General features: G+C 48.8%; 1 protein-coding gene across 1 annotated transcript in view; it reads right to left on the bottom strand.

Moving 5' to 3' along the window:
- RBM17 (RNA binding motif protein 17) overlaps window positions 1–4,415 on the bottom strand; it is a 34,659-nt gene extending 30,244 nt beyond the window's left edge. The window contains exon 1 of the mRNA XM_017513194.2: window positions 4,208–4,415. The gene's annotated coding sequence lies outside the window, so the exon portion shown is untranslated. The remainder of the gene's footprint in view (window positions 1–4,207) is intronic.
- Window positions 4,416–5,079: the final 664 nt, after the last annotated feature.

Genomic DNA, 5,079 nt, shown 5'->3' with positions numbered 1-5,079 from the left:
CTTACAAATGTGTTAAAATGGTAATTGTATGTTTTACCACAATAAAAAAAAATTTTTTTAAGAAATAGGCAAAGAGGCAGCACTGGGGAGTAAGGGTGGGCGGTAACCCCCAGCTAGGGGGGCAGCACTCCTCAGCCTCCCAACAAGAGTCAACTCTGATGGAAAGAGTTCCCTCTAAACTTTGAGGTTAAAAATCTAGCAGTGTGCTGAATCTCAGCTGCCAACAGTTTTTCCACCTACAGATTCAATATTTAGCAAAAATTCAAAACTGAATTAATGAGGTTTTATGAAACACATCTCCTCTGATCCCATGTCATTTAAGATGGCTGACTGACAATTCCAGTTGATTTGCTGCATTGTGCAAAAGCTTCAGAAACCATCAGGCAGCAAATCTCATGTGCATTTAAAGGTCCTCATTTCTCTTCTCAAACCTGAAAAACACTTTAAATATTAGAAACTGATGTCATCTTACCAGCATCTGCTAGTTTTCTGTAACACTGAGCTTATAAAGCCTAATCTCTACATCACAGCAAATGCAAAAGAGCTTTGTTTTTTTCATTTTTACTGAACTTTAAGTTCACAGAACAGGATTAACCATAGTAACAACACTCTCATCCATCCACACAGGTATTACCTGCTTTTAATTATTATAATGCTGCAAGCACCTGTGAATTCACCACCCAAAACAAAAGACAGGATCTAGACTAAGAAACCACACTCAACCACACGGCTCCCCCAACCCATCCATGCAATTTCCCTGGAATCCTGTTCCATTATTTCCTTGCTTTCTCCTTTTATATCATTTTATTGAGTTTTAGTTCACCTACTCCTTAAGAAGTGTGTATTCTTTATTTTAGCTATATTAAGCATTTATGAATATACAATATTCTCCCCCGAAACTACTGAAATTAACAAGTGCATTAATAAAACTGCCAAGACCCAAATTTCCCCTAATTGGATGCTGACATATTACTTAGACAACATAACACATTTCTTTCATTAGGTCTGCTGCCAGCTAACAAAAAGCTGTACTTCCTAACATTCGTATATACCATAAGAAGCCAGGATCAAATGTAAACACAAACCACTGGTTTTCATAACTTTAAAGTATTTGCTATTTCCTTCCTTTTTGTGGCAACACTACTCTTTGAGCAACCCACGTTTCGTCTACGCTACATTTTTTCCTAAGAAACATAACAAACATGGTTCTGCCAGAAGGAAGAACGGTGACTTTTCAAGATTCCACCCAAGCTGGAAAGTATTTTTTTAAAACATGCAACTGGCAGGAAAAAGAACATGGAAGAGACTTCTCAGAAGCACCTACTTACCTTTCCAGCACATCTTAGAAGCCTTTAGTGACTATTGCCCCCACATAAAACTAACTTCCCCTCAATTTGTTTCCTTAACTATACTCAGGTCACAGCAACTCTGACGGGTTATGCCGCCTATTGTTTTACATGCTGTCTCTTCCTGCAGTGTAAGCCCCCTAAGGGCAGGGGTGTTTTGATCTTCAGCTTTGTATCTCTAGCTTAGCACCAAGCTTGAATATTGCAAGTGGCTCTATTAATATTTTCTAAACATGTTAGTGAATGGAGGGAAAATGTCAGTGCACCTATTTAAATCACAATCTGCTTTTTTTTTTTTTTTTTTCTTTAGACGGAGTTTTGCTCTTATTGCCCAGGGTAGAGCACGATGTTGCAATCTTGGCTCATTGCAACCTCCACCTCCTGGGATCAAGCATTTCTCCTGCCTCAGCATCCCGAGTAGCTGGGATTAGAGGCATGTACCACCACACTTGGCTAATTTTGTATTTTTAGTAGAGTTGGGGTTTCTCCATGTTGGTCAGGCTGGTCTCAAACTTCTGACCTCAGGTAATCCAACCACCTTGGCCTCCCAAAGTGCTGGGATTACAGGCATGAGCCACAGCACCTGGCCACTGCAGATCGGCTTTTTGAGGACATAAGTAGGATAAAGTTTAAGTTGTAAGCCATAATTAAGGAGAGAAAAACTACCACCACCACACAACCAATAATGAATCAAGGTCCGAGTTCTGAGCACCTAAAGAGGCAGGCTTGTTAGGAAGAAATATTTCTATCACTATATAGATATTTATGCAATAAAACAAAGCATGCCTCTTTGAATCCTAAGGAATATGGTAAGACTGGGCGCGGTGGCTCACGCCTGTAATCCCAGCACTTTGGGAACCCAAGGCCGGAGGATCACCTGAGGTCAGGATTTGACACCAGCCTGGCCAATATGGTGAAACCCAGTCTCTACTAAAAACACAAAAATGAGTCGGGCGTGGTGCCGAGTGCCTGTAATCCCTGCTACTCAGGAGGCTGAGGCAGAGAATCATTCGAATCTGGAAGTGGAGGTTGCAGTGAGACGGTTGCGCCCCTGCACTCCAGCCCGGACCACAGAGTAAGACTCCGTCTCAGGAGAAACAAAAAAGAATATGGCAAATACACACAGAAGGGAACAGGAGGGGCAACAGGAGGGGTGGTGCACTTTGGTGTCCACAAAAAATATGGCAAAAAAGGCATCTACCTCATGTATAAGACCTACCATAACTTTCTAAAGAACTGAAAAAAATTTTACCCATACCTTCATCTGTCCTTGTCAGTTTAATCTTTCCACTCATTCTCACACTCTGCTACTCCCAAAATGCCCTAGGATAGAATTGCAAACACAGTCCAATAGAGTCACCTGTAATTTAGAAGCATAACAGAACATCCTTCACTATTGACTATGATGGAAGGCTTGAGAGATGACTAGCCTGGGATCATCTGCTCCCTGCTGCGGGGAGGTCTGAAAAATTCATTTGCAGGGGAGAATGGGAAGGTAATTTAAAACAAACCAGGTAAAAAGAAATCCACCTTAAATAAAGCTGCATTTGGGAGTCTACAACAATCCTCTGAAGGGCCTCCAGAAAGGCTGTCTTTGGTTCCGCAGAGGTCCACAATCGCAAAACCTGCTGTTACAAACTGGACAGCACGCAGCACCTTCCTTAACTAACTCTAAAAGCCCTCTCGTTTAGCTCATAAACTGTTACCCCACAATCCCTAAAAGCCGTCAGGACGATCAAAATGTCTGCAGCCTTTATCAACTAAAAATCTGGAAACTGAGTTGCATCCTTTAAAAACTCCATCTGTTTGCGGGGAGCCAGTGCTCACATACCTGTCTATTTGAGTATATGCGCATCCTGCCCTGATCTAGAATATCCTATTTTCCATCCGTACGCCTGGTTCTAGCAGTAAGGACCCTCAATGGCGCTGCTTTGCTGCTCCTCAAGAAGCCTCCATGTTCTGACCGGACTACTCCTCGAAACACAGCACCCCCTCCTCAAACCTTCCTCTCTGCCTTACCTGCAGTTTCCAGAACGCACTACGGGGCTTCACTTCGGCTACTTTCGCCCTTACTTCCCCCGCCAGGAGCCTTTTTCCCACCTCGCACATCTAGCAAAGTACCTTCCAGACTCAACATAAGCATCACCTCCTCTCTCAGGACCTTGCGTCCTTCACCCACCCCGGCCTGGGTTTCCACGCCTGCTTTCCTAGAAACCACACTCCTGCAAGCAAGGGCAGAACCTCGTTCCACCTGCATTCTCATCATTTCCCATCCTCCGGGCAAGAGGTGAAGCTCCAGGACTGCCTGGGGTCGGGCGCGCGCGCTGAAACGCCGCTCAAACGGCACGATCCGAGGCGAGGCCGGGGTCCGGGCTGCCTTCCCGTCTGCGGAGCTCCGGAGTCTGGGAAACGCCAACGTCTGCACTCCCAGTTCTGAGACCCGGGGAGGAATCGGCTCCTTTCTCTGAGCCCAGGAGAGAGGCAACTGTGCGGGGCCAGGCTGGGGGGCAAGCTCCGGGTCTGGGGACCCGGCAACTTGGTCAGGGCGTGGTGCACGAAGTGGAGGCGAAACGCTCTTCAGCGCCGAAGAGCCCGAGGCAGACAGGAGGAGGGGAAGAGGGAGAAGGCCAGGGCCCGGGTCACCGGAGGCGGCGGCGGGCGGAGTTTACCCGGCCGCCGCCGCGCGGAGGGGCCAAGGCCCGCTGCAGGAACTGAGACGAAGCTCGGGCTGCGCTGGCCCGGCTCCCACCCCCCGCGACGCGGCCTAAAGCCGCGGCCTCGCGTCCAGCGCCTCCCGGGAAGGCGCGCCCGCTTCGGGTCCCGCTAGGCCGCCCCCCTGGGGCCGCCAGGGCGCGACTTACCCGGCCCGCCCGGCCGACTCTGCCCATGGGCCGCGGCGGCGGCAGCGCGGAGCCGGGCGGCTCTCCGCGGAAACCCGCCGGCGGCAGGAGCCCTTGGCGGCGCCCACCCTCCGCTGAATCCTCAGGGCGCTCGGCGGCGCGGGGTCAGAGAGCGCGGGCTGTCGGGAGAGCGCGCCCGTCCTGCGCCTGCGCCCGCGCCTGCGCCTGGGCCTGCTTTGGCCTCTGCGCCTGCGCCGAGGGCGCCTTGCCGCACTGCCCCCTGCCCGCGGGAGGACCGCACTGCACGCTCCCCTCAGCAGGCGTCCTCTTCTACCACCAAGAGGTGTCGCCTGGGTGCACGTTTTCGAAATTCCACAGTTTGAGGAGCGCGCGGCAGCGCCCCCAGATGGTAAGGAGGAGAAGCGCTTTCTGATGTGGGGAGGTGGTCTCTCCAGGTCTCTCGATCTCATTCATTCAAAACCACTCCTACATAAGCAAAAAGTTGAAAATAAATCTCCATAGGCGAGATGCTGGCAAAAGGATGGCAAGGACCACGGGGTTGAGCATAAGATTAAGGAAACAGATGCCGCGATTGGGATACAGAAAAGAATGTCAATGCTATAAAACCTCGGTCTTTAAAAACAACATCGCTGACAGAAGTAGGGAGGGGAAGGGAACGTGGGACTTTGGGAAAATATGATTTTTACATCTGTAATTGGGTGTCAAATAGAGTTCAAGCCGATAAGTCAAATAGTAGAGATTAAGCAGACGTCTTATTCCGAAGGAATATACCAAGATACTATAATCCATTAAAATCCAGTGATTAAGAAAATGGGAAATGAGGGGGAAAAAGGAGATACAATGGAGAGGCAAAAGAAAACCAAAGAAATAGA

This window comes from Cebus imitator, unplaced genomic scaffold (genome assembly GCF_001604975.1).
Source record: "Cebus imitator isolate Cc_AM_T3 unplaced genomic scaffold, Cebus_imitator-1.0 Scaffold487, whole genome shotgun sequence".
Taxonomy (NCBI): Eukaryota; Metazoa; Chordata; class Mammalia; order Primates; family Cebidae; genus Cebus; species Cebus imitator.
The sequence above is the reverse complement of the archived record's forward strand: the minus strand, read 5'-3'. Positions and strand labels throughout refer to the sequence as shown.